The sequence below is a fragment of the Rattus rattus genome, chromosome 11, assembly GCF_011064425.1.
Source record: "Rattus rattus isolate New Zealand chromosome 11, Rrattus_CSIRO_v1, whole genome shotgun sequence".
NCBI classification, from domain to species: domain Eukaryota; kingdom Metazoa; phylum Chordata; class Mammalia; order Rodentia; family Muridae; genus Rattus; species Rattus rattus.
Window position 1 is genome coordinate 37035271 of NC_046164.1, and position 26806 is coordinate 37062076.

Sequence of the window (26806 nt, forward strand, 5' to 3'; positions counted from 1 at the left end):
GCATCCAATACTTCTTATCCTCCTTTCAGCCATTTTAGAAAAGAGTTTGTTTGCTTAACAGCAAAGTTTGTGCCCCTATGCCAAAGGTCCTCGTGTAAACATCAGGTTTTATTCTTGGCCTATGTGACAACACACATCTCCTTCTGCTTTAGATAATTATGTTGGTACCCAACCTCATCAGGCACACATCAATCTTCTGTACCAGCTGGACAGCTTTATCTCTAAAGGGAGTCCACTTGGAAGGAAAAAATTGTCACACCATGGGCCAGGTACTTACGGCTAAAGCCCTTGTTTATTTCTATGTGCGTGACATGTGACTGACCACCAGGAGACTGTCCTTTCCTTTCAACACAATCTACCTGAAAAAAATCTACAATTGTCATTGGGTAGAAACTAGGTATGCCAACAGGAAAGAACCATTTACATTTAACACAATGTTCATTAATTCCATCTTACAATTTTTGCATTTATATTTTACTAATTGGATGGCTATAAGTATCTAAGTATAACTATAGACAAACATGTTAAGAAATTTATTTTGGTGATCTTAAAAATCGGTGGTAACATGATAAATTTATTCCAAATGGATTTTTAGCAGTTTTACTCTTCGCCATAAAACATTACCAGAGTGCATAATTATGTTGTCTTGAAATTTCTAGAATCTTAATTCAGAAAAATTGCTTATGATGTATACTGTTGGTGAGGAAAAATTCAGTTAACTCTCCACGAAATAGAAGTCATACATCTTTTACATTGTAATAGTCATTTTAACTTCAATGGTAGAAAGGATTTTTTTCATACTGTCCATTTTTTCATTTCTCAGGAAACAACCATAAAGTCTCTCAAGAAACAACTATATGCATATTCACCTACTCTCTTTTCTTTGTCATGCTATTAGGTTGATAGTTGTGTGTGTGACATGCTAATTATAATGCTGCAAAATGAGCTAAACTAGGGAAGGTAAAATTTTCTAATAAACAATGCAAAAGTTTTCAGTTATAGTGTAGTAAAGAAATAAAAGAGAAATAACAGACAATGTTAACCTATTATCCTTATGAAGAGAACATAGCAGACACGTATTTCTTGTGAGAAAAGCCTTATTAGAGTAGTCTATCAGAAGTTCATAGTTTTGGTTCATTTAGCTCATATTAAAATCTGGTAACTGTACACTATTGTCATTCAACTATGCACTTAAAGAAAAAATTCATAGTATAATAAGATTAAGACAGAAATAAGAATTTAAAGAAAAATCAATACAAATGTTTGACCTCATTAATTTTTCTGTGTAAGGTTGTTACAAATCTAAAAACACTTTTGAAAACTCCACGTTGAACTCAATTTCTCACAATTCTTTATGAATCCTTAATGATAAGCCTTTTGGTTTATAATAACTAACATATAACATTTAAAGCTTTTACATTGCAGTTTACAAAATGCTTTTTCTTTTATCCCTTTGTTTATAACAATTTATTTTAGAAAAAGCCAAAACAATAGAAAATGTAGATTAAAGCAACCGCATTAGTACAGAGCAATTAACTTCTTCTGTTCAGTGGAGGCCCCACGTATAAATATTTAATTCTAGTATGCTTTTGGTTATGGTTTGGATAGCTGTCATAAAAAAGAAGAAATTTTGATTGCAATAGAATATTAAGAGTGAAATCAATCTGCATTATTCATTTTAATTTAGTCAATTGACTAAACAGATATCATGGTGCCTCCAAGTGGTATATAGGACAATATTTGATCCATAACAAATTATAACAAGCATGAATTTCAGCATCTTTATACTTAGAATCTCAACTGAAAACAGTTCTTAGTTTTCAATAAATGTCATGAAGGGTGTTTGTGATGCCAACATGACTAAGTTACCTATTAGTGCATATAATTTTCTGTAATTTTTCTTATAATTTCTCTTTTATAGTGAGATATTTTGTACTTCTTTTCTTAGTTAAATTTATCGACAGTTACTGTACTTGTTATTCACTAGCAAATCTCTTAACTTTTTTTCAACATGAGTAAATATGACTTCAATGTGACTTTATTGATCATATATCCAATAAATTACTGTCTTAAGATATACTAATAATTATTCACTATTATAATTCTAGTTTTTTAATTTTCTACAGTCATTTCAAGATTTTTTTCTAATTGTATTGTATTGGCTATAACTTACAAGGAAATAGTGAAATAATACAGGGCTCCTGAGTAACCTTGTTTATTTCCTAGTGCCATAGTAGGGCTATTTGTTCTTTCTCACTAAAACAATATTTTTCTACTTTTTTATTTATTGTTTATAAAGTTATAATTTTTTTCTGGTTCTAGGTTTTTTTCTTTTTTTGATAAATGGATGGGAGTTTTGTAATAATAAATTTACTCTTGACTTATACTGTCTATGTAGTTAAATTACATGGAGCAAATTATTCTAAACATAAAGCATCTGTATATTCATATTCTGGCCATATTTGTTTAGAATAAGTTGTGCCTATTCAAAGAATTGGTGCCTCATAAGTGTGATGGTTTTATACAGGATTTTTGTACATGCACATAGGAACTCTGCTACAGTTCTTAGATTATCCCTGTAGGTTGGGTGTTTAGCAGTTTTAATTAACTCCTAGTTTCACGACTTCCATATATACTCAAACTAGGAATGTGAATGCAATATTGGACTTTAGAGAAACAAAACATTAACATCGTAGCAATTATATTGATTATTTGAGAGAGAACCATGCACATTTTGTAACATCAGATTCTTATGATTTTTCTTCTGTAAAAAAAATTAAATAGTTGTGAATGATTCCTCAATATAGTAATTCTTTGGATTTATTACTGAGTAAAAATTTTAATATTATATGTTCCTAGAAAAGTACTTAATCTACATTTATTTTTTTAGACATGAATGCTTACTCTCATTATAGATTTTTTTTATATTCTAAAAATAAATCATTGTATTGCCTGTCTAATTCAAATGGAAATTTTGATAACTTTAAAAACCTTTTCAAAGACCTGCTTTTTATGATATTTAAGATTCTTATATTGGTTTCACATTTCCACAATATTTTTCTACTCTTCCTTCATAGTTCCATTGCCTGCATTGGTTTTTGCTTTCTAAATACTTACAAACACTTTTATTCTTTTAGATTATTATTTTTATCACTCTGCTTTCTCTGTCTCTTTCTCTGTGATTCTGTCTTGCTCTATCTCTTTGTCTCTGTCTCTGTCTCTGTCTATCTCTGTCTCTGTCTCTCTCTCTTTATCTCTCTCTGTCTCTCTTTCTCTCTGTCTTTCTGTCTCTGTCTCTGTCTCTCTCTCTCTGTCTCTCTCTCTCTCTCTCCCTCTGTGTGTGTGTGTGTGTGTGTGAGTGTGTGTGTGTGTGTGTGTGTGTGTGTGTGTGTGTGTGTGTGTGTTTCACTCTATCTTTAATGTCTTTTCTTTTTGGAGACTAAACACAAGATCAGCTACTTGCTAATTGAGCACTATAGCAGTACTCAGATTTCTTCCCAAGGCTTTGACTTTTTCCTTTTCAAATTACTCAGTTTAGGCAGCAAGTTTATTTCCAAATAGTACTTTCCAGAGAACTCACAAATATGAGAAGTAAAATATTATTTAATATATCCCTATGTAATTTGCACTTTATTTAAATGAACTGGTTTCATTTAGAACAATGTATGATATGTAGAGCTTTGAAAATATATTTTTATATTCAACCCTTTAAGTAATAATAATGTCATTTTGTCCATAAACTTTTATTTCCTTTCTTTTTTATATTTTAATTTTTTTATTAGATATATTTCTTTACTTACATTTCAAATGTTATTCCCTTTCCTGTTTTCCTGTCCATAAGACCCTGTCTCCTCCCCCTCCCCATACAGGTATTCCCTCCATCCATCCCCCTTACTGCCTCCCTATATTCCCCTACAATGGGGGTTCAAACTTGGCAGAACAAAGGGCTTCCCCTTCCACTGGTGCCCCAACAAGGCTATTCTCTGCTACATATGCAGTTGGAGTCCTGGGTCAGTCCATGTATAGTCTTTCAGTAGTGGTTTAGTCCCTGGAAGCTCTGGTTGGTTGGCATTGTTGTTCTTATGGGATTGCAAGCTCGTTCAATTCTTTCAATCCTTCCTGTAATTGCTGCTAGCATTAACCTCTGTATTGGACATGTTCTGGATATGTCTCTCAGGAGAGATCGATATCTGGTCCCTTTCAGCATGCATTTTTTAGCTTCATCAGTCTTATCTAGTTTTGGTACCACATATGAGGCTGGCTATGAAAGGGCGTTCCTTCAGGTGTTGCTCTAAACTTTGCTTCAATATCCCCTCCTATAGATATTTTTTCCCCTTATGAAGGAGTGGGAGCATCTGCATTTTGGTCATCCTTCTTCTTGAGCTTCCTGTGGTCTATGGATTGCATCTTGGCTAATTCGAGCTTTTTGACTAATATCCACTTATCAATGAGTGCATACCTAGTGTGTTTTTCTGTGATAGGGTTACCTCATTCAGGATGATAATTTCGTGTTCATTCCACTTGCCTATGAATTTCATGAAGTCATTGTTTTTGATAGCTGAGTTGTATTCCTTGTGTAAATGAACCACACTTTTCAAATCCATTCCTCTCTTAAAGGGCATCTGGGTTCTTTCCAGCTTCTGGGTATTATAAATAAGGCTGCTATGAACATCGTGGAGCATGTGTCTTTGTTCTATGTTGGAGAATCTTTTGGGTATATGCCCAGGAGAGGTATAGCTGTGTCCTCAGGTAGTGGAATGTCCAATTTTCTGAGGAACCTCCAGACTGATTTCCACAGTGGTTGTATCAATTTGCAATCCCACCAACAATGGAGGAGTGTTCTTCTTTCTCCACATCCTCGACAGAATATGTTTTCACCTGAGTTTATTTTATCTTAGTCATTCTGACTGGTGTGAGGTATAATCTCAGGGTTGTTTTGATTTGCATTTCCCTGATGACTAAGGATGTTGAACATTTCTTTTGGTGCTTTTTGACCATTCGATAATCCTTAGCTGAGAATGTTTTGTTTAACTTTAAAATTGAATAGGAATTTTGATGGGGATTGATTGAATCTCTAGATTGCTTTTGGCAAAATGGTCATCTTTACTATATTAATAGTGCCAATCCATGAGCATGGGAGATCTTTCCATCTTCTGAGAGCTTTCTCAATTTCTTTCTTCAGAGACGTGAAGTTCTTGTCATACAGATCTTTCACTTGCTTGGTTAAAGTCACACCAAGATATTTTATATTACTTGGGACTATTGTGAAGGGTGTCATTTCCCTAATTTCTTTCTCATCCTGTTTATCCTTTGAGTAGAGGAAAGCTACTGATTTGTTTGAGTTAATTTTATATCCTGACACTTTGCTGAAGTTGTTTATAAGGTTCAGTAGTTCTCTGGTGGAACTTTTGGGGTCACTTAAGTACATTATCATATCATTTGCACGTAGTGATATTTTGATTTCTTCCCTTCCAACTTGTATCCCTTTGACCTCCTTTCATTGTCTGATTGATCTGACTAGGACTTCGAGTACTATATTGAATAAGTAGGGAGAGAGAGGGCAGCCATTTCTAGTCCGTGATTTTAGTGGGATTGCTTCCTTTCTATTCAAAAGGAATTACATTTGAAATACTAAACTCTAATATAAACTTTGTAATGTTGCATCCTATTAATACATTTTTCTTCTTTTCAACAAGTACAAAACTAGACAACATATTAGAACAAAATTAAATACTCAACAAACTTACTAATTTTAAAACATTATTTGCATTATATTGGACAGTGGAATAAAGCAAGATTTGAACAAGAATGAAAATGATAGAAAATACACACATTCATACAAACTAAAAAATACACTATTAAATGAAAACTTAGTCAAGGGAGAACTTAAGAAGAGAACTTCAAAATACATAGAATTTAATGAAAATAAAACTACAAATTTCTACCCCAATATACAGGACTCTATAATTGAGACCTTAAAAGAGAAGCTTATATCACCGAATGCCTACATAATAAATCCTGGAAATGTGTGTGAGTCTTCAATATGCCAATGGGTTTAAAAGCATTAGAGAAGAAAGACTGGTCACAGAGAATGGTTGGGGCATGGAACTATATAGAAAAGTTGGATTTTCTGAACAAAGATGGAGAGAGGCCACTGTTGACGATACAAGACTTGTTGCTAATAAGGTAATGGAAAAAAGTTGAAGCTTAGGTAATATTAGAGTCTCTGAGGAGTGACCAAGAGAACCCATTAGTTCAGGTCTTGGCTTAACATCACTACTGACCCTAGGATATCGACAATGCCAATACCAAGGGACATCAACCTAGGACAGTGATTGCCATGTACTAGGTGGGGACTGGAAACAGCTTAGTCTAAAAGTTAAGCTTTGTGAGCTGCAAGTGACACAGCTGGAGAAGAGTTTGCCTCTCATGTCTTAGTGGCAGATGTGAGATACTGGGCTACACGGAACAATTATTTCTAGAGTCATAAAAACATAATCTTCTGCCATTGTACAAAACTCAACTGAAAATGGTCCAAGACCTCAACATAAGATTCGATATTTGTAATATGATAAAGATGAATGTAGGAAGTAAGTAAATTTGAATTAATTCAAACGTGAAGTGATTCTCCGGGCTCTCTGAACAAGAGGCCAGCCTAATGTAATAATATAATATATATATACATATATATATACACACATATATATACACATATATATATGCGTGTGTGTGTGTGTGTGTGTGTGTGTTCGTCCCCATTAAACCAATCAAAAAGATTCTGTAAAGCATGACACCTACATTTTAATAATTATTCAGTCTACAGAGAAAACAATCCCAAAATTAAGTATTGGATCATGGAAAAAACCTAATTTTCAAAAGAAGACATACAAGTGGACAAGGAATTTTAAAAGGGAAATAAAAATATTTATCATCTTCAATATAAGAAAAACACAATTTGAAACTTTAAGATCTTACCATACTCATTCATATTGACTTTTCTTTTTAGTGATAAAGATGCAGGTGTAGACATGAGAAAGAGAGGGCACTTTTTCCCTGCCCCTATTGGGGGGAGGGTGGTAATGGGGGGAGGATGGGGAGGGGAACACCCATATAGAAGGGGAGGGGGAGGGGTTAGGGGGATGTTGGCCTGGAAACCGAGAAGGGGAATAACAATCGAAATGTAAATAAGAAATACTCAAGTTAATAAAGATGGGGAAAAAAAGAATGTAAAATGCTGTGGCTGCTGTAGAAAGCAGGGTAAAACTTCTTTAAAATCTAAAAGTAAAAGAAAACACATGGTTTAGCTATTTATCTAATGAATATTCAAGTAACTTTGTATCTTATAGACAGAATAGGTAACCAAATTAAAAAACCTTCTTCCAGTTCTGCATTTCCAATTTTTCAGTAGTTGGTCAGTAAGGGTCAGTAGAATTGCCTTGCCACACAGAAAAAATATTAAAGGCTGTTTTCTCAGTTCTCGTTTAGCCTCTATAACTTCATAGTAAGATTCCATGGCTTAAGATATCACATAATTTAGTCATAAGACACGAAAAATCAAGCTGGAAACTCTTTCCCTACTGACTAGCTTTCATTATACTATAAGTTCTATGCAGTCTCTGAGGGCAAAAAAAAAAAAGCACTTAATATTTCTATTCAACTATGAATTGTGCTAAATTAAATAATGACTTGGCTTGCAAGATATACTTACTTGTTCAATATTGTTATCGATGTTAGAGGAATAATCAATCACATTCTCCTTGAACTCTCTGTTCCAAAAGACAGATTCCATGTATTTCACCGTGAAAAGAGCCAAAAAGCCTAGCATAGGTAAATTATGGGCCCTAGGGAAGAAACAACTACTATTCTTCTACTAAGTGTTTATTGTTAGACCTGCAGATTACTTCTTCACTCAATCATCATTTGGCAATAAATGGATAGTAAGAGTGGGACCCACAATAGGTCAACATATAGAGAATAAGAGACAAATATATACCCACTCTTATGGGATACTTGTAACATACATCCTCTTCCCAATGTTTAGATGCCATTGCAGTAAAGAGTTTGGAAGACAATGAGAGTCAAAGGTAGTGGGTATTATTGAAATAAAAACAGGAAAACCAACAAATAAAAGAGGATTTAGAACACAAGGCAAGGCTGTTACACATAAGAACTCACAAAAGATATGACAACCTGTACAAAACGTTAACAATATCAAAATAGTAAAAAAAAAAATCAAAGCATGGGTAGGGGAGTGGCTTAGGCATTCTCACACTAATTTAGAAACTATTTGCAATTGAAGGTTAATAGAAAATAAATATTCAATTTTTCTCAGGAATGCAAATCTGGAGAGGCTCCCCATGCTTCAGTAGATGTTACTACATGCATGCAAAAACAGGCAACAGTAACTCAACTCAGTGGTTGGTTTTAAAATGAGAACCTGTCTTTGGAATGGAAAAGGGGTCAAGCGATTATAGAAGAATTAGAGAGTAGACAGAGGGGAAAGAATTTGGTCAGTATGCACATATGAAATTCTCAAATGATAAAAGAACTTTGGAAGAATATCACTAAGCAGGATTTCCACTCATCAGTTCTAAACTGCGCATGACACAGGCAGACTCTCAGTGTGTAGTCCAGTAGTTTACTGTTACTAGTTGTTAAACAGCCAAAATGATTTTTATCCACTCTTATAATAGCTCATAAAGCCGGTTCTGCATAACTTGTCTTGAGTGCCAAGCCATAAAAGAAAGTGTAGAGAACATTATTTTTATTTCCCATTGATGTTTGTAGGACAGTGGACAAGAAAAACCTATTCATAGGAGTCTACATTTGATTTAGAAATCACAAGTAATTACAATAATTAACATGTAAATTATACCAAAATATACTCTTACATCCAAATCATAATTCTGAAAGCAATGACGGTAGAATTAGTATAAGACTAAACACATATTTCATTAATTACACATATGTATTTAATCAAGTACAACATGGCAAGAGGCTAAACTGTGAGTTAATTTCGTGTGTGTGTGTGTGTGTGTGTGTGTGTGTGTGTGTGTATACATACACAGAAAACAATGTATTTAAATGATATTTAATCATGCCCTATTATGGAGGTCATTATTTGAAAGAAGCTAAATGCAGAACAAAACAAGACAAGACAAAGAATACAAAACAAAGGAAACAAACAAACAAACCCAAATTAATCCAGTGGCTGAAACTCATGAAAATGTATATGGGCTTTAAGCTGTAGGGACAATAACAGCCCATCCTCCCATGAAACCTCCAAATTCATTTGGTTCTGCTAGCCAGAAATTCAAATGAAACCTTTCCATTTCAGTGCAATGTGATTAGGTAGCGAGAGCTCCCTTTCCACTGAGATAAGCTTTCTAGTTCGTGCTGATGAAGTTCCTCCTACATTGTTACATACAGGCCTCTCTTATGGATGGCTCCCAGCCAGTCTTCCCAACACATCTTCAGTTATTCAGATTTAATAAATTGTCTCTCACCCATGCACAAGAACTTCGCCACTGTCTTTTGCTGCAGCTGTTTTGTAAATATTATATACTATTTTGCCAAAAATAAAAACATTGTGAACTATAAATATTGTTGAAGATGTTGGTATTATAAGATCAGAAATTATTCTGAATTTTAATCGAGTGCAACATTTCAAAAGATTAAAAGATTGAAACATGCTAAACAAACTTGTCATCTCAGAAATTTCTTTTAGCTACTTACCCATAAGCTTTGATAAACTGTGGTGTTTCAGGTCAGAGTTTCTATCTATGTTTCCATAGTAAACTTGCAATTAGCCCAATAATTATTGACCACATGACGTGGCAGCCAGTTGGTAATGTGCCCACAAAAGTTATTTCACCCACTGTCGGTATCTGGGGGAAAAGTAATTTCCATTTACCAGATGATAAAACCGAGTGTCGGAAGGTGAATTGCCTTGTTAAATGTGGCACTGGGAGTAAGCAGTAAACTGATCCAGTCTAGCTCTGGCTGGATGTACTGATGTAAATTTATAACCTCCCTGCTGGCGTGTGCCTTAACACAGAAAGTGAGGACTGATGAAGCGCACGCACAGCCTAGAAGAAAAACATATTAAAAATAGAACAATATTTGCCACCACCCACCTATAAAATTCATTGGCCTGAGGTTATAGTAGGAACTTTGGACATTATATATGCCAATGTGCTCTGTTGCATTTTAGAAACTAAGGGTCTCCCTCAAGTTACAAAATCTATTATGCACACCAATTCCAGAGTGGAGTCTATGCTCTGCTAACAGATTATTTACTTTGAATGCCAAGGAGCACACTGAAGCCACAACTGTAGTGTGATAAATCTCACCTTAGGAAGTGACTCAAGTGTGTCACAGTAAACGTTCACGTGTTCCTATAATGATTTTTAAATGAGCATGTGTGCGGTGGAGCATTAGGCCAAGGGATAACTCATGCATCTTGAAGCAAATGATCTTATATGGTCATTTATATTTTAATAATAAACATTTATGAGTTTAAATGCCTTCAAATTGATGAATTCTTGAAGAATAAGTACTAGAAACGAATACGTTTTTGGTACAGCAACTAAGAAGAATGATTTGAGTTCACTGTTACTCAATAGGACCTCCAATGCTACAAATTATACATAATGGAAAAATTGCACCTCCAATGCCAGAGAAATGATGAGGGCATGCCCCTTTTAGCTGAGAAATTCTTTAATAAAATAAGTCTCACTTTGATTAAATACCATATGTTGATAAGAAGATAATAATGATCAAAATAAAATTTCTTTAAGGTTGGTCAAGCATTGTCACTTAGGAGGAAATTCTGCTCTTGGTAGAAGGATAATAACAGTCAAGCCATATCTCTCATCACAGTGAGATAGCAAAAGTTGATTCAATTTCCCATGCCTGGAGCCCCAATGTCCGTGCCATTGGCAGTCAATTAAAAATATCATTATTGTTCTCTTCCCAATTATAAATATCAGCTAGAGCTACAGGATGCCAAAATAGCTTTAAATGGGTAAAATTACACTTAATATTTAGTCTGCATTATTTCAAACAATGAGTATAAATCAAATTTTACTTTTTTGTTTGTACCGACTAGTGTCACCAAATTGAGCCACATGTCCCCCTCCCCCAAAAAAAATCAGTATTTACATATTTAAAAAAAACAAAAACTTTTATTCTTGGCAAGATTCCTCAGACAAAACATGTATTTTTATAAATGACTAGTTTCTGGTATCTTTTCCTAGTATATATGAATACATATTGAAAACCTATTAATCCAGTGTGATATGAGACTAAATCACCAAAATAATACAATATGTTTTTGTGTAGAATTGTTTAATATAAGTTGTAATTGATTGGAAAGAACCATGTCTCACTACCCTAACACCAGATATACTGAGAGGCGCTGACTTAAAAGAATCAGGTGCACACTGATAAAACAGGATATTTAATATGTTCCCTTGGCTTCCACAAGTATGTGCACTTGCAAAGAGACACCACATTCATACACATATATAAGGACAAACCAAAAAGGAAATAGTGAATATAATAATAATAATTACTTAAATATATGATTAGAAATAAAGACTATGTTTAACTGCAAATTTCCCACACATAACTTCTTTTAAATAAATTAGTGCTTCCTTATTTAGTAATTTTATATTTTAATAATAAAATTATGAATTGCTTTGATTGTAGTTGTTCATATTTTATTTTTTGGGTACTTTTTTCTGTTGTTGCTCCGTAACTCCAGCTTGGGTGTATCTGTAGTGGATCCTTCACTTCTACCGCTGTGTTGCTGGGTAACCATCTGGGGAGAAGGAGATTATAGTAAATGTGACGAAATGAAATATCCTTTAATGCAGGTGGGAGATTTCAGTAATACCCACTCTATGAATGGATTAAATGTTCTTGGCTTTAAGTTAAAAAGAAATATACTTTAACTGAATGTGTCTCATAAGAGTTCTAATTCTAAAGAGAAAAATACACTGTAGGTAATGACTAACCTTATAATAATCTATACCTTTTACCTAATGATGAAGAAATCATAGAGTCAGAATAAGTTGATATGAGAATAAAATGTAAAAGCATATACTTTATTGACTATAACTGATGGTTCGTGACCGAGTTATTGTTTATGCCAATGACATTTGTTAAATGATTAAAGGAAAAGGCTGTCATGAGTATGCATTAAATCATGGAAGAAAAGAAAATATATTTCTGAAGAAAATCAGAAAACTATCAATGAAGCAAAATATATTTAATTCTATAATTAATTAAATTGTAGATAAAAGAGATCAGCATTGAAATAATTGAGTTTGTGTTACAAACTCACACTTTGCTTCAGACTTATCTCTGTTGTGTTAAAACACTCAATGAAATGATACTAAGCTATTTATGAACAAGATTTTGACAGAAAGGCTCTGTGTCCACAAGGCCAACTAAAGGATAAGAAAAGAGGTCTTTTAAATAAAAATTAAATCAATTTTTATGAGACCATGATAATGAAATCAGGAAACTCCAATAGTTGGAAGCAAAAGGAAGTCTCTACCAATTAGAACAGGTGGTTATAATAATGGATAATAGAGGTTTTTAATAATTGTTTCTTAATATGACAAGCAATATCATAATCAATTTTAAATCAATGACAAATCATGATGGGGCACATCTTTAAAGCAAATCTGTGTATCTGGCTCATATTTGGAAAGTCAGTCAGTTTGGGGTGAATTCAATTCACTTTACAAAATTCTATTGATAACTTTAATGCCCCCTTGCCTTTAATCCAACACAAGTATATTTCTCTGGTCTAAAACAAGATGATTTCCTCAGTAGTCAATATAATTACAAATATCTAAAATCATCTTTGTACGTTTGCCCGACTTCTGATGCAGAATTTGTTGAGGGAATGTGGAGGGTTTTTCTTGCCATCTATCTTACCTCTACTTCTGATCTTAGTCAAAAGTACAGTGAGAATTCCACGTCAGATGTCCAAAAGCAGTGTTGAATTTTCTTGAAATTAACTCTTCAAATGTCATTTGATATACTTTGTTTTCTGTCTCTGATAAGTCTTTTACCCAAATTTCCCATAAGGACAGTAACTGCTGAACTGCATTTGAGACCCTGAATAATCAACAATTATGGTGTTTATGATGGCATTGTCATAGGATCCAGGCTACTCAGGAAGTGAGAAAATAAAATCATGGATTAGACTCAAAGTTACCCTCGGCAACTTAGTAGGTCAGCCCCAATTAAAAGGGAAATGTAAGAGTCCTGGGGTTGTAGTTTGGTGATAGAGAGGTTACCTAGCATGAACAGTGGTCTCTGTGTGGGTCTCAGTAAAAGACACACACACACACACACACACACACACACACACACACACACACACACACACACAGAGAGAGAGAGAGAGAGAGAGACACAGACACAGACACAGACACAGACACAGACACAGAGACACAGAGACACACAGAGACAGAGACAGAAACACACAGAAACACAGAGACAGAGACAGACAGAGACAGAGAGACTGAGAGACAGAGAGGACATCGACAGAGACAGAGAAACAAACAGACACACACACATACAAAAACAAAGACACTAAAAAATCCGAACACACATACACATAGTGAAAATTCTGAGGACAGTAGCTATATTTGAAAGTAAGTTTTATCATAACTATCAGAACATATTGGTCAATTATGTTTATTAATGTATTCCTGTGTTTTTAACAACAGGATCTCATGTGCTAGAAAACTTTATGTATGAATTTTGAGTCCTATATAGACGAGGGGCATGATTTAAAATCTATCCTAAATATTGCATTGAGTCTTACATTCACAAATTTATTCTTAGGGCCATTCCATGTAGATTTGACTGAATATTGTACAAAAATTCCATTCTAGGACATTAACTTCACCTGGATTTTTGTATCTCTTGCACTTCTTGTTATAAATATTGTATACATGTCTACACATTATTTATAGCTATGCTACTTTTAGGTTTTAATATTCACTATGCTTAACAGTGACTTGGGGCTTCTAGAATTTTACATTTGCATATTTAGTACTGTTCAATATTGAATTTGTTTTCTGATATTGAGGTGCAGCCTTAATATACTTATTTTCATGTACAGTTATATTGTTGTAAAAAACATAAAAATTAAAAAAGGTATTGTTGGTCTTTTACCTTGCTGGTCCGCACTGCGGTGCCCCAAGATGTCTGCTAGATATCTTGGCAGAAACACATCCCAATTCCTCAGTGTCTCCTGCCGCCACACACTTTCCTACACTCAAACGGTCACATAAAAGAACACACAACACAATAATCTTAGATCCAATTGGTAAGATATAATTGCCCACCTAAACATACAAAGCCCGGTACCATCCATCCCTTAGGAACATTAATAACAACCTGTAAATACACAGAGCAAGAACTTTACATCAGCCTCCATCATCCTGCCACGGCTCCTCCCTCTCTCCTGTCTCTCTTCCTTTCTGTCCTAGTCTACTCCTCTTCCTACAAACTTCTCTCCCACCCATCCTTCCTTCTCCTCCAATGACAGGCCTCCTATCCTGTACCTGCCCCTCACCTGTACTTTACAAATTCAATGGGGAGAAGGTTCTGATGAAGTCACCTGATTCTTGAGTACTGACTAGGCAGTTGTCCTTTGGCAGTGGAATTAGCATCAAAATACAGATAACTCCAGGGCAAACCACAACTGTTACCTTTTTATCTTTAAGGTCCAAGGGACCTTTTTTTAATTTCTGAAGTCTTCTTACATGTGTAACAGAACTGATAGTGTAACAGTGTTACATGTGTAACAGATCACTTGTAGTGATCAGTTTATAAATATTCTAAGTGAACTACTCCCTTTTACTATTCTTTTTTACTGCCTTGTTCTATTGATATATTGCTGTTTTGAGGGATTTCATTACTCTATTACTTATTTTAAGGTATTTGCTTTTGATTTGAATAATTCAACCTAATTAAATGCTCTGTAGATTTTATTTGTCTTCCATTATGTGTAAACATTTCTTTCTGATCTTTATACTTTTATGTTCTTTATTTACACACACACACACACACACACACACACACACACACACACACACACACCCTGGACTCAAAATTATGAGAAAAAAGAATGGCCAAAGATGTCATTGAATTGTTTTGTTTTGTTTTGCGGGGGTTATCTGCTGTTGGGCATGGGGACTACCTTTAGAAGCACTTTATTTTCCCAACAAAACTTCCTTGGAGAAAATTTGGTTTTCATTTAAAAGTGGTTATCAACTGCAGATAGCTTTCAGGTTACTTATTACTGTGGTCCAGTCCTGACAGTTTGATTCTAGGGTAAGGAAGGGAGGAATTGATTTGGGGGTTGGGGCTAAAAATTGATGATTTTTGGTGAACTAACTCTCTTGCTTTTCAGCATCCAAAAGCTGAGGACTTCTGGTAATTAACTCCTACTGATAGCAGCAGGTCAAGAAACTTAGTTACTGAGGTTCCTTTCCCTTTGACTTAAGGACTTCTAGGTGGCCAAGGAAAAAGGCACAAGGTTTGTTAACTTTTTGTGAGTCAGAGAGAAATGAAAATAAGAAGGAGGAAATAAAGAAAAGGATAGAAAAGAAGAAAGAAAATTAAAGAAAGAAAAGAAAGTCAGGCACACATAGGCACATGGATTACAGATGAAGCAGAAAAGGGCTACCCCACCACTTTATTGCTGTTCATAATATTTATACATTCTCAGGATAATTGATCAGATAATTTTTAAAACATTTTTACATTACATAAGTTCATAGTAAGTTCCTGCCGAAGCTCATTAAAGCTTAAGGGGGTACAGAAGAATTATTTGCATGTCTTTTCATTGAGACCTGATTAAACATTCATTATCTGTTTTCTGGCCCCAAAAGTTCATTATAAAAGTTTAAAGCAATAATTTTTATGTCATGAATTAGCATGATTTTGTCAAGAGACAAATCGTCTAACTTGTGTCCTATTATTTTTAAGTTTTGCATAGATAAACTAGTTCATCATTTATTTTCTGTTTTTATACCTACAATAAATTGATTATTTCTACGTGATGAGCTTTAATTATCAGATAGTGGACTCATTCCTAACCTAAAAGGATGTCTTTCTACGTTGTAAATATTTACCAAGACTGACTTCTTTTCCTAGTGCAATTAGCCCCTGACACATGAAGTTTTTTAGAGCTCTATTTGTGTCTTTTATTCTATATGGGACTTGAGATTAGGTGTATCAATTTAAGAGTTCTAGAAATTCCTTATCATGAATTATGAAATCATCAGTTCATCTAAACCACATTATTACATAAAAGTACATCTTCTTATTGATTCTGCAGGATATCTGCTCAAAAGAGTAGGCTGTTGCCCAGAAATCACTAGGCTATGTAATAATGTCGGGAAAGTCATATCAGCAGAGAGAAGCAATCCTGGGATGAAGCCGTAAGGACCTTTTATCTCAAAGCACTCCCATTGCAGCAAAACAGTGGGCAATCACCAGAATACTCACCTGCTTGCCATAGCCTTTCCTAGATGGCTTCTGACAAAGAACAGGGTTAAAGTCCACTTCCTATCTCGGCTCAGAAACTCCATCTGGGTTAAGACTCATAGAAGAAGCCTTCATGCTCCCTTCATCCTCTGAGTTCATATGTGATTCATTCCTGCTGCTTTTTAGAACTTGTTTCCATAGTTTCCTCCCTCCTCTCTGGCTCTTAGACTCATGCTGCAGAGATCTCACAGACTTCTCTAATCTCTGAGTAGAGGGCTTTGGTGGAGGCACTTCTAGGTCTTATATTAAGATTTGGTGATCTCATTTATATCACCAGCAGAGATGTATGTATTTTTGGAAACTTCTATATTGTGCATCAGATTCAGTTGGAAGGTTCCAAATTTTCTTTGTGTATGTTACAGTTACCACTCTTAATCTCCATTTTTATCAATTTATATCTTCCCTATATTTTTTGCATTAACTTGTCTAAAGATTGGTTAATTTTGTGAGGATCTGCAATAAAACAAGACTTGATTTTTTTTTTTGAGACTTTGTATTGTTTCCTTGGATTTCACTTTCTTTTGCTTCTTTCCTTTTCATTATTTTCAGACCTACTTTAAATTATTTCTTCCTTTCTTGTACTTATTTTTCAAGGATATTTAGATAAGTCATTAAATTATTAACTGAGATTTCTCATTTCTTTATGTATTAGGGACTTACAAACAACAATAGATTCAAATTAAGTCTCTTAGACAATGACAAATTATTTTTAGACAATGAAATGTTTTTAGAATTTCATCTAAAAATATAGCATCACTTTCCCTCAGTAGTATTTAGACCATTTATTATTTTATTTACTAGCCCTCTTTTTAATACATAACGTTAATCCCTGGTAGAAAATACTCAGACTACAGAATTTCACCTTAAATATTTTATTTTAAAATAAATATACAATGCACAATTTAATTCTGTAAAATTTTACTGGTGAAAATATTAATTGAATTTATAATATAATATATGTATGTGTTAGATGTTTCAATTTATTTTAGAGGACAACTAGAGCTAGAAATTATCTCTAAAAGAAACCTGGTTAGTATAAATTATAATTCATTGCTACTTATCCTGATTTTGGTAAATTTGAATGTTATAATGCATTTTATTCTTAATGAAAAATAGTTTCAGTAAGTACAAAACTTTATTATTGCTATCGTCTGAGTTCTTGTCTACAGTAAAAATGTAGGGAGGAAATTGTCCTAATAATATTCTTAGAGTGTTGATTGATTTCTCAAGCTGTATTCCTCTAGAGTTTCAATTTTGTCTTTAATATATTACTCATAATATTCTCTGAGTTGGAAAGTTTAATATTTCATAGGTAATAAAATTATGCTAAAACATGTTTTTATTAAATAAAAATATATATTGTGTGTATTCTTAATAATTACACTTTATCATAGAATTTAGTTGTAGGAATAAATGTATGCATTATATATTAAGACTCAAAACATAAAATATACTAGACTTCATAAATTTCACCTAAATCTTACGAAACTCTGTGTCAACAAAAATATGTGTTTCTACAGAGGAAACTTCCTCACATTTCCTTCCTTCACATATTCTGCATTTCATTACCAATGATTTCCAAAAGTAATTTTTATATCACCCGTATTGTCTATTTTGGTAATTCTTAATGGATATAATTTATTTACATTTCAAATGTTATCCCCTTTCCCGGTTTCCCGGCCATAAGTCCCCTATGCCATCCTCCTCCCATTCTTTTATGAGGGTGTTTCCCCTCCCTAACCACCTCTCATTTCCATGCCCCTGACATTGCCCTGTACTGGAGGGTCCAGCCTTGGCAGGACCAAGGGCTTTTCTTCTCCTTGGTACCCAACAAGGCCATCCTTCTCTCCATATATAGCTGCAGCTGTGTATCTGTTCATGTGTAGTCTTTGGGTAGTAGTTTAATCCCTGGGAGCTCTGGTTGGTTGGTATCATTGTACTTTTTATTATTATTATTATTATTATTATTATTATTATTATTATTATTATTATTATTATTTTATTTCCCCAATGGGTATCATTGTTCTTATGGGGTTGCAAGCCCCTTCAGCTCCTTCAATCCTTTCTCTAATTCCTCCAATGTGGACCCCATTCTCAGTTCAAATGGTTTACTGCTAGCATTCACCTCTGTGTCACACTCGGGCTGAGCCTCTCAGGAGACAGCTATATCTGGCTTCTGTCAGGATGCATTTCTTGACATCAGCAATATTATCTAGTTTTTGTGGCTGTATGTATATGGGCTGGATCCCCAGATGGGGAAGTCTCTGAATAGCCATTCCTTCAGTTTCTGCTCCAAACTTTGTCTCCATATCCTCTCATATGAATATTTTTGTTCCCCCTTTTAAAAAAAACTGACGCATCCACACTTTGGTCGTCCTTTTCATGAGTTTCATGTGGTCTGTGGATATTATCATGGATAATTCAAGCTTTTGGTCTAATATCTATTTATCAATGAGTATATACCGTGGTGTGTGTGTGTGTGTGTGTGTGTGTGTGTGTGTGTGTGTGTTTATTTTTTTGTGATTGGGTTACCTCACTCAGGATAATATTTTCCAGTTCCATCCATTTGCCTATGAATTTCATGACGTCATTGTTTTTGATAGCTGAGTAATACTCCATTGTGTAGATGTACCACATTTTCTGTATCCAATCCTCTGTTGAAGGGCATGTGGGTTCTTTCCAGCTTCTGGCAATTATAAATAATGTTTCTATGAACATAGGAGAGCATGTGTCCTTGTTGTATGTTAAAGCATCATTTAGGTATATGCCCAGGAGTGGTATAACTTGGATCTCAGTTAATGCAATGTCCAATTTTCTGAGGAACCTCCAGTCTGATTTTCTGACTGGTTTTTCCCAGTTTGCAATCCCACCAACAATGGAGGAGTGTTTCTCTTTCTTAGTTTTGTAAATTTTAACATTTAATATATTAATCTGATTTTGTTTTCTGAAAACATGATCAATCATTAATAAGACTGAAATAAGGACACCATTCATCTCTTCTTAAGGTTTAATGAAATTCTTATAAAATGTAATTTTATATACACAAAAATCATGGACATACAAAATTGTGTTTACTTTTGTCAGTGTCTCATACATGGGGTTTCATATATGGTACAATGGTAGGGAAGTATTTTACCAGCGAACTGAAATTCCAATACTGCACACATTGATTACATTAGCTCCAAAGATTATGTTCCAGGGAAGCTCTTCGTAATTGCACTGTGATAAATTTACAGGTCGAGAAAAGCAGAGATAAATGACAATACTGGTACGAATTTACTTAGTACTGTAAGCAACAAACACTATTCAGAGTGGATTTAGAAAGGAATAGGACTTATTATTTGATGTGATAATTTCAGGCTCAATGCACTATTTATATGTAATATAAATAAGTTAGTTACAATAATGCAGCATAAACAAAAAATTAAAATTTAGATAATCATTAACAATTTGTGTAACAAATGTGTATGATAGATTTTGAGATTACCTAAAATTCTAAACACTTGGTACAAAGTTATTTTTACACAAAGGCCTTACAGCAAAAACTAGAAGGAGTACTAAAACACATTGTGACAATGCTTTATTCTCTTTAAAACATGACTTCTTGTTAAAGAAAGAATACTGAAACTGCACTAGAGCGAAGACCAGAAAGTAAACGGTGAGCAGCCACATAGGGAAGGCATGAGCACAGATAGACAGTGTTTATCACACACTGATGACAGTTCAAAGCCCTGTACTTGTAGTTGACAGACCAAAACCTCAGGTGACAGCAGGTGCTCGAGAGGATGTGGAGAAGTAGGAACACTCCTTCATTGTTGGTGGGATTGCAAGCTGGTACAAGCATTCTGAAAATCAGTCTGGAGGGTCCTCAGAAAATTGGATATAGTACTACCTGAGGACCAAGCTATATCATTCCTGGGCATATACCCAAAAGATCCTCTAACATATAACAAAGACACATGCTCCACTATGTTCATAGCAGCCTTATTTATAATAGCCAGAAGCTGGAAAGAACCCAGATGTCCTTCAACAGAGGAACAGATACAGAAAATGTGGTACATCTACACAATGGATTATTACTCAGCTATTAAAAATGATGACTACATGGAATTCTTAAGCAAATGGATGATGGCCTCTGTATATTCTTTAGTTGGTGGTTCAGAATCTCCAGGTTAGTTAATTATGTTGGTCTTCTTGTGGATTTCCTATCCCCCTTGGGCCTGTAATCCTTCTGTAAGGGTCCCCAAGCTCCATCCCATCTTTGGCTATAGTTGTCTACATCTGTTTCTATTTCTTTAAAGATTCAAGACTCAGAGGATGGCAATGTTTGGCCTCAATAGGAGGAGAAGCCCTTGGTCCTGTGAAGGCTAGTTTCCCCAGTGTAGGAGAATGCCAGGCTGTTGGGGTGGGAGTGGGTGAGTATCCTAATAGAATCAGGTGTATGGGTTATTGGAGAGGTTGGGAACTGGCAAAAGGGATAACATTTGAAATGTAAATACATAAAATATCCAGTAAAAGAAGAAATGCATGTCTGTCAAAAAAATACATATGTAACAGATGTGCAGCTTTGTTTTCATGTGGATCCCAATCAACTGGAGCTGGGACTGTCCCAAAAGCTGTTGCCTGCAGGAGGGATGTGCTCTTCTAGCTGGGCTGCCTTGTCTGACCTCAGTGGGAGAGGAAGTGCCTAGTCTTACAAAGATTTGAAGTTCCAGGTTGGGTGAGCTAGGAGAGCTAGGAGAGCCCCAACAAACTCAGAGGAGAAGGACAGAGAAGATGGAGGCAAGATTGTAGAATTTGGTGACCGGGCAGGCAGCAGTCAGCAGGACGTAAAGTGAATAAGTAAATAAATTACATTAAGCTAAAAAAAAGAACTAAAAACAGTCACACATAAATTGCCCACACTTGTGCACATATCATTCTATGAAATGCAGATACTATATTATCAAGAAACGTTAGGAACAGGAAATTCTAGAGTTGATGGACAGTTGTGGAGAGTAACAAATTGATAATTGGCTAGGGCTAGGCATGTTGACATTTAAAATCTCACGAAAGAGATTATACTGCAGTGTTTATTTTAAAGACCAGAGAAAATATGAAGAGCTCCTTTACAAAAAAAGAATATTTTGGCAGATATTTTTCCTGAGAGGCATCACTGTATGATACTTCCTCAACTCATTGGATGAGGACTGCTATCATTCCTGAGGACAAACCGCTTCAGTTAAAGTCACCTGACTATGTTACTGAATTTTAGGTAGCAGTCTCAATTTTGGGGTCCCAACAGTCCAGGTTTGCACACTTGTTCAATACATCATTAGATAGGAATGGTGAAGATCAGAGAAAGGAGTTTTAATCCATGTGGACTTTTTGGGGTGAACAGATATAGGAGCTCAGTGACCCTGAGTCTGTCTTTCACGACAGGAACATTCAGACTTTATAAGAGAAGGAAGCTGTGGAAATGCTCAGGATCTGATTGATAGGCTACCATGTCTCAACCTGAGGACTTAGAGGTCCTGGTGCCATCCCTTTCAAACATAGTTAAAATTAGGAATTTGAAGAAAAAAGATTGTTATCCACAACTATTTGGCACTCATTAAATATGTTCTGAGATTCTTCTCTACTTCTACTTTGGTTATATTTGTTTTCTACATAAAAGACATTCTACCTCAAATTGAAGTCCATAGACAGAAAGTAGGGAGAAATAAAAATATAATAAAGAGACTTTCAGTGTCTCTTAACCTGACAGACTATTGAAACAAGGGACCCTAAATAAATCAGAATTCACTAAGAATTTCATGCTAGGAGAGGGAAGCATTTTAGCTGGAGGAGAAAAAAACAGTTTTAACAACTCAAGATCCCACTTTATAGGGTGAAATAGAAGCCAAAGAAATGATGGGTCAGCCGTGCACAGGACCATACACTGACCAGGAAAGTTTTGATATGCAAAATATTCCATTTATTTTTAAATTTTAATTTTACATCAGGACCTCAAGATAGAGTTTGAGGACTCTCTGAATCTCAGGCTTTATTGTCAATGTGGCAAATTTAGCAAATCTATTTTTCCTGATTTCCAGTTTTAACAAAGAAGATAATGTTGCTCAAAGCTGTTTGTTGATGGTTTTCTCAGCTATATCCCTTTAAGGGAGTATCTAGTAACTTCTTATTGCAGATAGCACTAGGAGAATTATTTTATTCCCAAGGGATACTTACTTTCCCAATGATGTAACAATATGAAATGATTTCATCATTATATGTGTGCATATACAAAGGTGACTTTTTTTGGAATGTGAGAGACACATGGGACATTATCAATTATTTCTGAAGTTCTGCTTGTGATTGGTTATTGGAGGAGAATCGTTGACTTCCGCTGTGCCTCTGTTGCTGACCACACCAGAAAACAAAAGACATCGCCACACTCATGTTCACCCAGACAACACTAGCTAACTCCAGTGGGTTACAAAAAAACTAGATAAACACAAACATGAGCAAAAGAATTGTAGGAAAGTGGGCAGGTATACCACGGTCACAGAAATATGAGGGAGTGAAGGGTTTGAGAATGGTCAGTCTGCCTTATGTAGATGGTTAGAACTGTCCAAATTAAGAGTTTATATATGAATTATATACCAATTCTGTTACAAATATCAGTCAGAGTACTATATACATTTTGGAGAAAACTCCTATATAGTATTCATTCAAATAACTAGTTATTACAGTTTCATCTAGTTGTTACATAAAATTATCTATCACAGTCCGTAAGATATTCAAGTATGTATCTTCCTTGTCCTACTGTTCTGCCTACTTAATTAGACGATAATCAAAATTATTTATGACATAAGGAGAAACAGAAAATAATGGATTGAAATTCCTGCTCAAAGATGTAAATGAGGGTGACGGTAATTAACTGAAGTAGTTATCACATTACTCGTGTGTCTCAGATATTTAACTGCAAACTATTGTTATCAATTAAAGTCCATTGCATAAGTCTGTTAGCAGCTCCCATTGCTAAACATCTTTGTCTCCCATCTAGCACAGTATTCCCCTACAGCCTTTGTAAAATCACCAAAACTATTACATACTTCAATAATGACGTTAGTTTCTGTTTCAAATATCTAAGCAGTAGAAATACCAATTAAAATATTGCTACTTTATGGGAAAATCTTTTTACCAATTTGACCATTTCATGATGTATATATACTTTGCTATATATTTTATTTAATTTTACGATAAGTAGATGCAGATTCTAAACTTTTCAGAAAGTTCATGTGCTTTATGTTTTTACCTCTCAGATTATTCATGGTCACCCTCCTTTTCTGAGTGGCCACAGTTGTTAACAATTCAACTAGTAAGGGGCAGTAAAACCAGGAACTGTTTTCTCTTGTGACACACAAGATGGCAACACTGGGTTTGCTGACACTGCTTTTGTGTTACCGTTGGACTCATCTGTTCTTTCTCTTATTCTCTTTCACCTTCACCTACCTTTATTAAGATTTAGCATCATCACTATTGGGAGCATTGACTTGAGAAAATGAACAGACAAGCTAAACACATTAAGAATATTTCTAATTCTGCTGGTTGTGTTTGCAGTGCCTTCCTATTAATGATCACTTGCAGGGGTCATGGGAAAAGCTTTTTCCAAAATGTTGATGATTTTAAACACAGTAATGTCTCATCAAATCTTGGTTCTCCAGTAGACTCCACTTTTTAATTAGGTTCACAGGGGTTGTTACAGACCTGCAGGCAATTTTTAAATACAAAATGAGTTCTCATAGATAGCTGAATACATTATAATGTCTTAAAAACATTTCAAGCATAAAAAATGTACAAAATAATCATTTAAAAATAAAATAATATTAAACTATAATAACAATTAACAAAAAAAGTGGTCATGAATGTGAGAGAGCTTCGAAGAGTTGAAGGAAGAAAAGGGAGGAGTAATGCTGCAACGATGCTATCATTTCAAAAACGAATTCATGACAATTCAAAGAGTACTGTCAATAGTAGATATTAATGATTTGAATATGCTGTTTTTCCATGGTTATTCATTTTATTCACCTTTTTCTACTAACAATTTCAAAATTCCTTGAATTCTCTTTTGTGTCAAATTATGGAGAGAATTTCCAAAAATAAATACTGCTTCCCTCTATCAAATATTGCTCCTTTATAAAGTCTATCCTCATGATATGGCACTGGATATACCATTGAATAAGTTCATTATAATCATAGAAGTAATTTATGAGTAAAACGCTCATTCAGCATTTGAATTCTCTTACAAGATTCTTCCTTTATTAATATTTTCTTTTCTATTTTTCTCTTTGCTTCAATTTCACAATTACCATTCTTTCATTCTGTAATTTTTTTGTTGAATCACTTATACTTAAAATGAAATTATCATTTATCTGCACTCCTTTTAGTATACCTTTTATAATAACCATGATTCAAATTTTTACATTTTAGTATTTAACTTTTCTTTATAAGCACTATAACTATCTTGCTTCTCTAAATTTTACCTCATTGTAATTAAATGTTTCTTCCAAGAAAATTAAAAATAACCTGAGTTCAAATCTCTGAAGCAGGACACCAAATAGAATAGGCATCGTCACGTGTTTTCTGTAACCCAGTGGTAGGATGAGAACTGGAAGGTCACTGTGATGGTCTGTACATGTTTGGCGCAGGGAGTGGCACCAGCCTTGTTGGTGCTGGGTGGCCTTGTTGGAGTAGGTGTTTGTTACTGAGGGCATGAGCTTTACGACCCTACTCTGTGCTGTCTGGAATTGAGTCTTCCCCTAGCTGTTTTCAGATGAAGATGTAGAACTCTCAGTTCTGCCTAAACCATGCCTGCCTAGATCCTGCCATGTTCCTGCACTGGTGATAATGGACTGAACTTCAGAAACTGTAAGACTTATAAGACTTCCCTTGGTTGTGGTGTGTGTTCACAGCAGTACAACATTAACTAAGACAGTCACTGTGATCTTCTGGCTTCCGATCTTATTCCAGGTTTAGTGAGAAATTCTTTCTCAAGGCAACTTGGTGAAGAATCCCCAAAGAGAATGCCCAAAATCCTCTTTTGTCACACACACACACACACACACACACACACACACACACACACACACACACACACACACACACACGAGTGCCAAAAAGACTGGCATATGTACTTCAACTCCTTTATGTTCCTATATCCTACATGCACATATACCTTATATGTGTATATGCCCCCTCCCAAAACACACATACCAAATGAGGTCCGGATCTAACCCTGTTTTCCTGATCTTAAGCAGCATATTTTTGCTTTCATGCTGATTTTTAAACTTTTCTATGATTTGGTGGCCTCATTTAGGCATTGGGAAGTATTACAGTGAAACTGAATGTGTAAATCAATTGTCAGCCCTTAATGCGTAGTACTACATACTACTATAGCTCATGTTTTAAGACCTAGTGACAATAGATATCTTGTTTTTATATAATTTTGCCAATCACATAGAAATTTTATAAGGATTCTTTCGAAGCTGAAATTAACTAAAGTTATATAAATCAATTATATAAAATTTAACTTATAATAATTTTGGATATACTAATTACATATCTAAAATCTGATGGTCTACTTTCAAAGTACTTTTATTTCTTGTCATGAGTCTCATGTATGCTAAAACTGGCTTCTAAGTCATTTTGTAGTCAAGAATGTCCTTCATAATCTGATCCTCTTGTTTCTACTTCTGGAAATTTGGAATAGCAGATGTATGCTACCATGCACTATTTATGTTGTAAATAAGACATCTAATAATCATACCATATAATCTATATCCTGGCCTCTCTTTTTAGCAAATTTGATAGTTGTTTTATCGATACTGTTCATTTGTTTTTAATAGCTCCATTTAAAAAGTTCATATAATTTAAAAGTTATAATTCAAACTATAATATATATATATATTACCAAATAGTTTCTATATTGACTGTAAATATAGATTGTTCTCTTTACCCATTCTTCATGTCATCATACACAATTGTAAATTATTATCAGAATTTCATGATCTTATCAACATTGGTAATTAAAGGGCATGGGACATGACAAAATTCATCCACATAGTGAGCCTTAATAGGCAGATTTGCCCCAGTATTTTATAATCAAATCAGGCAATAAAACCAAATTAATCAAAATAAATTTGCATAGTACTCATGCATGACTAAGTGTAAAAACATAAATGTTTCTCAGATATGTTGT